This window comes from Nanorana parkeri, unplaced genomic scaffold (assembly GCF_000935625.1).
Source record: "Nanorana parkeri isolate BGI_ZX_2015 unplaced genomic scaffold, ASM93562v1 scaffold450, whole genome shotgun sequence".
NCBI classification, from domain to species: domain Eukaryota; kingdom Metazoa; phylum Chordata; class Amphibia; order Anura; family Dicroglossidae; genus Nanorana; species Nanorana parkeri.
Genome location: NW_017306718.1, coordinates 103935 through 116864, shown reverse-complemented (window position 1 = coordinate 116864; position 12930 = coordinate 103935). Strand labels below are relative to the sequence as shown.

The window sequence follows — 12930 nt, the reverse complement described above, 5'->3', positions numbered from 1 at the left end:
ATACTGTATCTATACTTCATTAGATTGCAAACCTACAGTTGTACTTCATTTTACTGCAAATGCACTTTTTTTATACTGCAGTTTTACTGCTGTTAAAACTTTAATGTACTGCGGTTGTACTGTGTTTATACTTAATTATATTGCAAACCTGCAGTTGTTCTTAATTTTACTGCAGTTTTACTTTATTGTACTGCAGGTTTGTTTTTTAAACATGAATTCTTTATTAGAATTTAAAATCGTACAGAAAAAGAAGTGCAGTCTGAGGTAACCATCGTATAGAGGTGCATAACTGTCACATAAAACAAAATAACAGAATAGGGGACATAAGTAAATCACAGTAATATAGATGGCAGCAGCACATGTGGTCCCAGGGCATGTACATGTGACTGCATCAGATGTCTAAAGTGACAATAAAATGGGAGATAAAAACAATGGAATGCAATAATGCACCAACACTGAATGCAATGGTTCTGCAGTTTTACTGCAGTTGTACTTCAATGTACTGCAGTTACACTAGTTATTTTTTGCAAGGGAATTTAAATCCTGTATAATAATAAAATAATAAACCTATGATTTGGCCATGCAAGACAAAGTTGGAGTTTGCTTTAATCCTCTCCTTAGCAGCTAACTCACATTTCCTTAACTCCTCAGTTGTACTCAGCTGCCAGGAGCAAATAACTGGTACTTCTGCATGTGACCCACTTAACGTGACTGTGCTGGTCCAATCACCAGAAATGTCACATGGGCAAAGTCTGTAGCCCGGTGTAAGCTACAACTTCTCCTGAGGTTCTTCTGCTCCTGGCAACCAAACGTGCTGGTGGAGTAGTGAAGGAAAGCTTAGAATGTATGGCTGGTGGGGCAAGGACTAACCCTGATTCCCACCTGAGCATTTTGTAGCTTCAAGCTCAAAGCTCCAAAACATTCAACAACCGAAAGCCAATGCTTTTAAATTGTTCCTGTTGACATATGCACACTTAGGTGCCTGTGGCTCCATACCTAAAGCTCAAAAAAAGTACACACCAGAATGGAGGGCTTTTCAAGGCTAAACAACCATCTCCTTCTCCTAGTACCTAGCTTTCAATTGGTTAGAAAAAAAACACCCAAGCCTGAATACACCTAAAAATATGTGCAAAAAATGCACACATGAAAACGCTCCTAAATTACCTGTAAATGGTCACTCTCAGGCGTGAATACAGCCTTAAAGTGGACTGGGTTTTTTTTTTTGCTCTTCAGGGCCCAAGCACATGTTCATTTTAAGGGGCCAATACAACCAAAACACAATGCTGTTATCAGTAGGTGTGTATGGACTGAATTGAGTCACTTGAGCAGCAGAGAGATTTTCATCTCATTGGAATTACCAGCTAAAAATCTCACTCCTATTGAATGCGTTATTACCCAAAATGGAAATATGTAGAATAAATGAGAAATAAAATAGAAAGGTTTAGGCCCCTCCAATTGTCACAGAACATCACTAAACATTGCCATTTAGTCACAGAAATCACATAGCTGGAGTCCCTAAAAGCCAGGATTTACCAAGAATACCAGGGTGTTGGACACCTAGTCTTACATACTCCATGAAATGAGTGAATGTATAAATGTTTTCCAAACAATCTGTAAAAATTTTAAACCACAAGTTGGAAGGCTAACTGGTTAGCCTGTATTTGTGGGAGGAGTCTGCTCCCTCCCCACACCTTATAAACCCGTAGGTAGGCTCACCTGGGCACGGCAGTTTTCGGCATGACCCGCCCACCTGTTTCCTTCTTTTAGACATTACACAGAGTATGCCCCCTTATTGGCATTACTGTCCATCCGGATCATGGCACACCACAGGTCAGTATATTGGTTACGTTTGCTTATATGGCAAGTGGACTCTGAACACAAATAGCATTTGTTATGTTTTTTAAAAATGTAACTGATTATGAAGGATTGATCATAATAAGCAGAAGTACTCCATGGGGTTGATTTACTAACGACAAATGGGCTGTTATTTGCAAGGGAATTTACACTTTGCAAGATACAGTTTCCTTAGCTTAGTGAATGATGTGAAGTTCTGCTGACTTCCATCACCCAATCACGTGCAAGCAAAAATACCCTATGCAGTGCATATCTGCAATACATGTACATTTCCCCACGTTTTATCCCTTTTAAAACCCTACAAGTACAGAAAACAAACTGTTAATCTGACAGAGATGCAATCCTAAATCCTATTGTGGGCTGACACACACAGCATTTTTGTAGAGCCAGTGGTGTCAGCCCATCCCAATTTTCTTTTGCTAAACTACTTAAACCATTCCCCTATTCTATTCCCCACAATAGGGAGACTAACCATTCTGTAGTCCAAATATACCAACTAGGAGGGTTGATTAGACTCCCCAGGAAGTGGGCACAAGATACAGGAGATCTCACAATTTATGACATAGTCAACAGATTGTTTTGCACTTATCAAACAGACATAACAAAAAGCTTTCAATAATATATTTATCAGACCAAAAGGAAGCAAATAAGGGAAATTGTTAGTGTGTACATACACTTTCAATTAAGTAGTGGCTGTGTTATCCAGAAACAAAGGTGTTGCAGTTGGCGGGGGCTGTAACTTTAATCAGGAGCACTCTTAAATTGGCCACCCAAAGCTTTAATTTCAGCAGTAATTGGATTAAGTGTGAGCTGTGGGTGGCACTGTTGGCACCACAAAGCTCAAGAAAAGTGGATTATATATTTAACTTTTGTTAAAGCTGTAGGGTAGACAAATGTCAGCTGAACAGTGACTGCAGCCAGTCAGCCTCAGTCACTGTTCGGATATTTGGAGAGTGGTGAGCGTTGGCTGTCAGAATACAATAGCCCCATAGGGGAGCTTTGTCCATCCTCACTGTTTAGCATGGATGGAGAAATCTATGTGTGTATGGCCAGAATTGCTATGGAATACAAAAGAAAAACTGAGTTTGTGTTCAAATGGAAGTGCAAACTGTAGTAATCTTCATAAACAATCATATTTCAGTTTAAGGTTAGGTCAAGTCATATCAGGGAATGCAGGGAGGGACTGGGCAGGCAGGGGGGGTATGCCAATGGCAGTTCTGGGTGGGCGAACTTAGTTTGCACCAAGCCCCCGAACAACACTAGTCACAATACAATACAAATGTAACTTTTACTATAAAAAGTATTCTTCCAGTTTCAGTACCATGACTGTACCCAATCAGTGAGTCTGCTGCAAGTAGGGCAGCACAGTGGTTTAGTGTTAGTCAAAAACTGTACAGCGCTAAAAACCTCTCGGCAGAAGTTACATAGATAATAACATAAGTAAAGTAAATGGTGCAAAAAAGAGTGAAATAAATATATACCGGACTGATAAAGATCAGAAAATTCCAATATCAAAATTAAATGGTCATTTAAAAGACAGTCCACTTCCAAACAGTGAAAATCAAAATCAAAATACTTCTTCAAGTGAACAAAAAAAGAAAATGTATTCCAAAATCCCATCCAGTAGAAAATTAGCAGAATAGTGTGTTAGCGGCTTAAAACCTATTGGGGTTAGTTTTTATCCATAAGCGCAGGTTTTATATTATCATACAGTGGTTTAGTGGTTAGCACTCCTGAGTTGCAGCTTTTGGGCCCCTGGTTTGAATCCCAGCCAGGGCACTGTATGCATGAAGTTTGCATGTTCTCCCTGTGCTTGCTTGGGTGTCCTCTCACATGCCAAAGACATGCTGGTAAGTTAATTTGCTTCTTTCTAAATCAGCACTAGTGTGTATGCATGTGAGATAGGAACCTTAGATTGTAAGCTCCTTGAGGGCAGAGACTGATGTGAAAGTATACTATGTGAAGCGCTACCTTAATTGACAGCACTATATAAACACCTGTAATAAGTACAAGGGAACATTTCCTTAATCCCCAAGTGACCACTCACTCAGGCTGTCTATTGTAATTTTATGACAACTCAAAAAGTAGCAAGGGAACAGAAGTGTGTCAGAGAACTTGAATACACACAGCCAAGAACAGAAATGCTACTGAGCAAACACCAGGATGAACATGACAGCATCATCCCTGGTCCCAGAAGTGGATGCTGACCCTACATAATGCATGAACAAAGACAGTATCAGCCTTATGGGGAGAAAGGGGGATGAAAGCATTGAAAAGAACGCCACTGTGATCTCTCTAAGGGCTAGTTTACACCAGCCACAGTGCGTTCCGGCCCGACTGGTGCCGTAATGCACTGGATCGCATTAAGGCCGGCTCACTTTGTTTTGTGATGGGAGGGGGCATGGCAGTGCATTGAAGTCAATGGCACCACAGCCACGCCCTCCGGTCGCAATGCTGCATGCACTATTTTTTTTTTTTTACTGCACCGGACTAGAACACAGGAACTGATGTGCCACTTGTTCCGGTGTGGGCGATTACACTGACTTCAATGCACTGCCACGCCCCCACCGGCCCCAAAATAAAGTGAGCCGGCCGGAAAGCAATCCAGTGCATTCCGGCACTAATCGGGCCGGAAACGCACTGTGGCTGGTGTGAACTAGCCCAAAGAGGATAATGTTGTATCTAGATATGCTTTAGCACCAGTTAATCAAGACATAACCTCAATCTGTTGTTCTGTTTGTGACGTCTAGTACGGTGACATGTAAGTATTATGAAGAATGTGTTTATCTCCTCCTTATACTACAAATACATTTTATAGACATAAACTGCTTATCAGCAATGCTGAATGCGTGTTGTTACACTTGTAGAGCGCACAAGCAATATAAAACCTGGAATAAATTAACAAAAAACTGGGTTTTCCTTATTTTTCTAGCAACTATTCAGTAAAACATATAGCAGATTACACCCAGAAAATCATATTTGTATTTCAGGATGAGTGGGAGTTGGCATTATATTTGTTCTGCCACAGGAGAAGGAAAAACCATCCACTGGCAGCAACAATACATTCACCAGCCAAACTATCGTGACAAACAATATTCTGTTATAAAAGCTGAACTCCAGGCATATATAGAACAGCAAATAGTGCAGTTATGTTTTATTAAAAATCTTTTAATGTGTTATTCAATACAATTGGTGTGAGAACCTGAATCTGTCATGGTACTGGCCTCCTGTAATAGCCTTCTGAGAAGTAGAACGTGAAAGAGGAAAGAATAGCATTCGATTTGGCCAATTCAATGTGTTGCATGCACATATACTTATCAGGAACATGTTGGCTAGAGGGGAAAGCAGAGAGAGCAGGGAGATGCACTCAATGCGTTCCTGCTCCTTATTTGTTTAATCACAGGCCAGGACGGACAGAAAGACAAATCGTTTAGTAGGTAAAATATCTATCATACCTATACTTTATTTGTATTGTTGCTTATTTCGCTTTTTGCCTAATATAACTCTGCCCGTTGACATAAGCTGTCAATCGGCTGTGAGGAAATCCAGTCCAAAACACGAAGGCAGAACCCATGTGTACAAATGTAACAGCATTTGTTCTGAGCACTAACTAAGCCAGCCTTTCTCAACCATTGTGCCCCACTGGAAGATTTCCTCTCTATTCCTGTTCTGGTGGCTACTCCAAATTTTGGATTTCCTCCAAAATGACTTTGGTATCTTTGTCTATAGATTGCATAAAATATTTTTTTCAAGACGTAAAAAAACCAAACAAAATATGTATTACTTTGTTATCTTAAGTATTGACAAAATTATCAGTGTATCGCAAGGCCCGTAGTTGAGATGCAAAAATTGCTCTGGTCTGTAAGCCCCCCATTCACACTGAGCGATTTGTAGCGCGATTGCAGCTAAAAAAAATCGCTGAAATATCAGCTCAATGTCGCTCAATGTAGCTGGTCCAATGCATTTCAATGGCGCTGTTCACATCTCACAGCTCAATGTCGCCTGTAGCTTGTCGCTCAAGCTTGTCGCTCGAACATGACCTATTTTTCTGCGGCTTTTATACAATTTGGCCCAACAGACTTCAATGGTGTAGCTCACCGACATGGTCGCGCTACGCCGCACTACGGAAGTGTCACTTTTGCACAGAAATATAAGAAAGAAGGAATGATGTCACATCAAGACCGATTTTGATTGGTTAGGCCTGGTTCACACCTGGGTGTTTTACAGCGCTTTCCTACACTCTGTAAAACGCTCAACATGTGAAAACCAATGATTGCCTATGTGCATGGTTCCCACCTGAGCGTTTTACAGCGCGTAGGAACTCGCTGCAAAACGCCCTACGCCCAAAGAAGTACAGGAGCTTCTTTGGGGCATATTTGCCGCGCGTATCCATTGGGATACAGCCAGGTAGCCCTCGGGAACGCGCGTTAGTCACACGTTTTTTTACCGTGGTATCGCGGTAAAAACGCATGGCACAAGCGCGCATATTCGATACGCCTAAGTGTGAACCCAGCCTTACAGCCTAATGTAGCAGCTACGAAGTTGCTACAGTAAGTTGCGCTACGTAGCGCGGCAAAATGTTCACTGTAGCTCAATGTAGCTAAATCAAGCACAATGTTGCTCAGCTCAAAATCGCGCTGAAAAAAACCGATTTTTTTGGATATAGCTCAGTGTGAATGGGATCTAAGAGGTATGCTGGTGTGATAGATGAACAGGCCAGGAACGGAATTACCTACAATCAATGAACTCTAGTGAGGCACATCTCAACTAATGCTTAAACTCTATGAGAGATGTACTTGCTGAAAAGAGTCAGAGAATCTGATTTAAAAATGAATGAGTTATTGTTTATTTATTCTCTAATGTTGTGCCTATGGAATAGCCAATGGAACTACCAAACGGTTCACATGTCTAAAAAGCTGGAGGCACATTCTAACTTCAGACCTGAGACTATGCAGTCTTTGATCTCATAAATTCAAACTTGTTAACATAAAAAAAAAATGTGGGTATAGAGGCGCCTTAAGCAATTCATTGTGAAATGCATTTTCCCAGGGTAAAGTGTATTTCTATTTGAGAACATTCATTTCAATTGCAGTGCATGAAGTCATAGGATGTGATTTAGGGAACCATTCTACTTTATAATGCTAACAATTCTTTAGGGCTTTTTCCACCAATGACCAGATAAGTTAGCATTATACAGTAATATATATATATATATATATATTGCTGTATTTTCCTAAAATAAAATGCTTTATTTAAGTCACACATCTTCGCAGATACATGGTTGAAAAATATTACAGTAAGCTCAATGATGCAGTGTGCATTACTGTGCAGTAACCCAGAGAAACTCAACATGTTTCATTGTTCATTTGTTCAGAATAGTAAGATAAATGAAAGATTATTTCTGATTTAGTACCTGTCTAGTTCTGGGCTTGGCGCAATGCTCTTTGTCTTGTTAAATAAAAGCCGGCAGGTCTTTAGCTAAACTGTGTAAAGCACTATATGCAATGTTAGTCAGACTTATCTCATCTTGCATTAGTTAAGACCAGAAAGAACAATTGCAAATGATTGCTAACTGGTTACTCTATGATGACTACACTTGGAGGCTGATTTATCAACCATTCACACAGCGACGAGATTCACAGTACTGCATGACCACTAGATGGAACCAAGGAGCATAGGAAAATTCCTGTGCTCCTTGGCTCCATCTAGTGGCCATGTAGCACTATAAATTTTTCTTGTACAGCTCCTCGCTGGACTATAAATCAGTCCCTTTGTAAACGGCTGCTTCCAATATACAGTATATATATATATTAAAATACATTAGACAAATTATTACATTATTCTTATAATGAATGTGACATATTTCAAGTCATTCTTCCATACAAATTTATAGTCCAATCTCTGCTCCATACAAACATTACAACTAATTAGCCCTATCCTATGTTTTCTGCTCTTTAGTGAGTAACCCCCTCAGTCACAGAACAAAGACAGAGCACAAACTCAGCCACAGCACATATAAAGAGCACACACTTAGGGGTCTATTCACTAAGCTGCCGTAGGCAGCCGAGTGAATGACCGACCTAAAGCGAAGTGAGCCGAACGCTGTTCGGCTATTCACTTCAGCCTGGTACGGCTGATTTCAGCCGTATATCGACTGAAATCAGCCGTACATCGGGTGGATTCAGGTCGGCAGAACATGCTCGGCATATTCGGCCGACCCGAAGTGCAGAAGGAGTTCGACTCAGCCGATCCAACATCTGGATCGGCTAAGCTGGACCTCCTGAAACAAAAATACATGGAAGCGCACAACTGTGATGTGGTCAAGTCTCTCACTTGCTGACTTTGTGGGAGATGGTGTGCATAAACTCTTCAAAAAACCGGGAGAGGAGCCCCATGTGACACATTTATTGGCTAAGCCGAACCTCCGGCAGGCTACTCGCTGCTGTTCGGTCTATTCTTATAGATGCCGAACAGCGGTGATTGAATTCCCGAATGCCGCTGAGCGGCATTCGGCTCGGCTGTTCTGCTCGGTCCCTCTGTGGTACCGAGCAGAACAGAAAATAGTTTAAAAAGTAGAAAAAAATAAATAGAAAACGATTGTGCTGAGCTAGCAATGACAGCCAGCTCCGCCCAACTATTTTTTTCTATTGGCCGGCTATTCTGCTGCCGTCAAAAAAAAGAAAAAAACTCTCCCGGGTGCTCCGGGAGTCTCCCGCTCCCAGCCGCCAAGGAAAGAAACACTGCTTTTTCTTTTTTTTCTTTATTCTAAAAGGGAGACGTGTCAGAATAGAAAAAAAATATAATAATTTTGGCCATAGGAATGCATTGCTAAGATTCCTATTGGCTATTTCAATTTGCAATAGCCAATAGCAAACTAGCTATTGTACCCAACTTCTACTGCTGTCAATCAGTAGTGGAGACCTGATGGAGAACTGCAGCAGAGGGCGGATGCAATGATAATTTGCTATTGCAAATTGAAATAGCCAATAGGAATCTAGCAATGCATTCCTATGGCCAAAAATGTTTAATTTTTTTTTCTATTCTGACTCGGCTCCGTGTCATAATAAAGAAAAAAAAAGAAAAAGCAGTGTTTCTCTCCTTGGCGGCCGGGAGCGGGAGACTCCCGGAGCGCCCGGGAGAGTTTGTTGTCTGGAGATCAGTGTCCCTGGTTAGCTGGTAACCAGGGACGCTGATCTCTCTGCAAGTGGCCGGAGCCAGCGGTAAGATCACAGCTGGCTCCGCCCAGCTGTCAGAAGCAGGCTGTCGGTCGGCCAATGGAGGGGATGTCTACAGAAAACTGCTACAACGTAAGGCCCTGTGGATCTTCAAGTTGAACACTCGGATCCCATAGGGGTCTCAACCATCGGTGGGACATTAGTTTACATCTTAGATAATGTATTGTTGTCAGAGTACCCTGATGTTGATATTTTATTGTCGAATGGTTTCCTTTTACTTTATATTGTATACTACAAGTAAATAGATCTGCTCTATGGCATCACAAGAAATATTTTCTCTTAATATTCATTAAATGTGTTTTACAAGACGATGGTGCATGCCTTAGCCCAATGCAAGCATTTTTCAAATTGTTATGTCTATAACACAATGCCTCTTCAGTAGTTTAGTGTTTTTTCCCCCTTTGTTTTCCGCTGTTGTGAAAGCATGGAGAAAACATGCATTTTTTTCTCCCCTTAGCCTCTGTATTTTCCAACCTTGGAGGAATGCATAGAGGTAACCTACATCCATGATTCCTCGTTTTTTTTTGGAAGCATGTAAATGGAGGTAGCATGCGGTTTTTTTTTGAGGGGTGCCTCCTATTCTTAGAGGAGATGATGTGCTTAGATAACTGTTGCAATATGTAGCCCTGTGGATTTCTTATTTATTTGTAATTTTAGATTCCACAGTGACTCAACTATCAATGGGTCACTGGTTTTAAATAATTAGTGATTCGACATAATATTTAGATGTTAGTGTCCCACTGTTATTAAGGGTTTTATCATTCAATATTTTGATTTTGATGATGTTTACCAATAATTCTGAAGTGTGTACTCTCCTCTTTCCCTCTGTCTTGTTTTTTATTTTATTTAATTATATGGACTGTTTATTGGATACAGTTTATTGGATACAGGTGCTCTCAAGTGAGAGTACGTGCAGGGCCGGATTTCCCACGAGGCCAACCAAGGCCCGGCCTCGGGGCAGCAGGGAGTAGCGGGGCAGCAGGGGTGGGGAATTCCTATCTCCCGCTGCCCGGAACATGCAGTTCTGGGCGGCGGGCAGGTAATTGTTTTCTACATTTAGCCCTGCTTTGGGCAAGCAGAGATAAATGTACAGCGGGGAAGTCGCCCCTCGTTCTGTACAAGTGATCTCGGCGATGTCGCCGAGATCACTTGTATGCAGCCTGCAGATCTGCTATTCTCCATGGCGGGGCGCATTGAGGAACCTGGCCTTGGGGCAGCAGAGAGAGTAAATGCGGCCCTGCCTGCGTGGCATGCTATTTTAGTGGAGTTGGTGTTAGTTCACAACTAGCTATGACTAAGGCCGAGTAAGGCAGAAAAGCGTCAGCGGTTGTGCTTTGTACAGATGCATGTGAAATAAAGTTTGAATTTCTTTGGAAGATCATCATGTGCTCGTTCCACAGTTTTTGAGCCTATTACTCCGGAAGAGAGTCATCCGTGCACCGAATGTGGATTGCGGGGACGCATGATAGGGGTGAGCTGTGCTCTTCGTGTTTTCACAGCACATAGAACATGCTCAATCAGAGCACGAAGACAGAGAACACTCCTAGTCACAGCACGAAGACAGAGCACACACTCACTCACAGCACGAAGACAGAGCACACACTCACTCACAGCATGAAGACAGAGCACACACTCACTCACAGCATGAAGACAGAGCACACACTCACTCACAGCACGAAGACTCTCCTGTCCTGCATATACTACCTGCCATCATACCCTCTGCACGCCTCTCCTGCACATAACTCCACATCATTCTCTCTGCTCACCTCTTCTGCAAATACTGTATACCGTCATACCCTTTACACCCCTCTCATTTACATATTTATAACATATCCCATTCACATTCCTTTTCTGGGAAAACTGCCCAGTTGATACCCTCTACACATACTCATACATACTGCCCACCATTATAGATTCCGCACTCCTCTCCTGCTCATACTGCCCCTGGTATTACCCTCCGCTCTGTGGTCATAGACTCCAAACTCCTCCACACTTACTGCCTGCTGTCATACCCTCCGCACTCCTTTCCTGTACATACTGCCTAGGCATTATTCACTTCACACACCTCTCCTGCACATGCTGCCTGTTGTCATACCCGCCACACTCCTCTCCTGTTCATACTGCCTGTTGTCATACCCGCCACACTCCTCTCCTGTACATACTGCCCAACATCATACCCTCCTCTTTCCTCTCTTATACTGTACATACAACCAGCCCAAAACACTTTGTAGTATTGTTTGTAATATCACTAACCTTGCACAATTTTGCTGGTAAATATATTAAATGGTCTTTATTCACCGGCCCTTAAGCATCAGGCATCTTACTGTATCAATTATCCCTGGTGTAAAGATGCACAGGAGACACTGAACCCATCCTGTAAGTATATGCTGCATAATACAAATCAGTCACAATTCCTAAACATCTATCAATATTTACACATTGTATTCTCAACGTACAATAATCATACAGGGATTTTCCAGGAGAGACAGGCACATCCATTAGGCGCTCCTCTAGTTTAATTGCTGGCTTTAAAGCAACGCATTACAGAAGACATAAATACTACGCATCTCTCCTCCCCCCATCCCCTTGTGATACACTGGGAAATCGACAATGACCTTAATTCACCGTGAGCGTGTATACAGATTATTGATTATCACATGTTGAAATATCAGTTGCTCACAAGAAGTCAATGCTAAAGATGGGCTGCACCCCACCCAGGCGTCAGAAATAGAAATTTCGAGGTACTATAGGTATAAGTTGGGGTTTTTTTTTCAGAAGCGTTCCGCTTTGCTGGATGCATGCCTCCCTTTTCTGCTTCTCTCTCTCCTCCTCCGCCACCTCCAGTTCTCACGTTTTCCTAATGTTTCCTGATGATGGGGATTCTTAGCCCCCCTCTGCCTCTCGCTCCCCTCCCATATCTGTTGCAGCTGCTAATATCTACTCTTCATCCGTCCCTAGCTGCTGCTGGTGTGATGCTGGAAGAGCGAATCAAGCTACTGCAGCACCAGACAAATGCACAATCTACATGCCGCACAGTACCCAGCGATGCATGTACGCCTAGGAAACAGTAGTAATAGAGTAACGGCACATGCTGGACCCATCGCAATTCCAAATCATGACATGCATTACAAGAGACTCCCTATTAAACCATCACTATGTCAGCATTGCAGTAAAGCTTCACATGTCACGGATGCAATGCATTTTCCCTGCACTTTCCAGGACTTATTAGCTGTATAGCAGACATGGAGTGACAGCAAAGGTAAAGGTGGAAGGGGATCACGGGGGGGTCAGTTGCGATCTTACCCACTGGCTTTGGATGGGGGGCTGCTGCAGCTGGCTGCCTGCTTGGGGCTTGTCCAGGAGAAGCTCGCTGCTCTCTAGCCGAGCTGTATTGTTGCCATCCGCCCAGCTTAAGCACCCAGCCGGCAGGAATAGAGAAAGAGAGAGAAGCATAGAACATAGAGGGAGTAATAGATTGCGAGAGAGAAACCAAGGAGGGGGGGAGCACGGATAATCTGCACATGCGCGACCGAGCAGCAGGGGAGCAGCAGAACATCCTTCCCTGGAAGGTTACAACCATTTCTACGCATCCTCTCCCATTCAAAACGCGGCTACAGCAGCCGCCGCAGGTTCCGTCCCAGGCTCCGATCGTTTTATAGCACAGTGCCATCGTCGTCATATACAATCCTCCATCAGGGGCTCGTTGTATGATTGCGATGGGTGAAGCAACAGGGACACGGCTTAATGGAATCATTACTTCCACTAGAGCTAAACCCAATCTTTACAATCTCGTATAATCGTTAAAGCCTGTTTCCAGGGCAATTAGAAAAACTACCCTTGG

At 42.6% G+C, this 12930-nt stretch overlaps 1 protein-coding gene across 4 annotated transcripts in view; it reads right to left on the bottom strand.

Annotated features, from left to right (window-relative positions):
* RGS17 (regulator of G-protein signaling 17) overlaps positions 1 to 12588 on the bottom strand; it is a 94116-nt gene extending 81528 nt beyond the window's left edge. For all 4 annotated transcript variants that reach the window (XM_018560327.1, XM_018560328.1, XM_018560330.1 and 1 more), the window contains exon 1: positions 12393 to 12588. The gene's annotated coding sequence lies outside the window, so the exon portion shown is untranslated. The remainder of the gene's footprint in view (positions 1 to 12392) is intronic.
* Between the last annotated feature and the right edge of the window lie 342 nt (positions 12589 to 12930).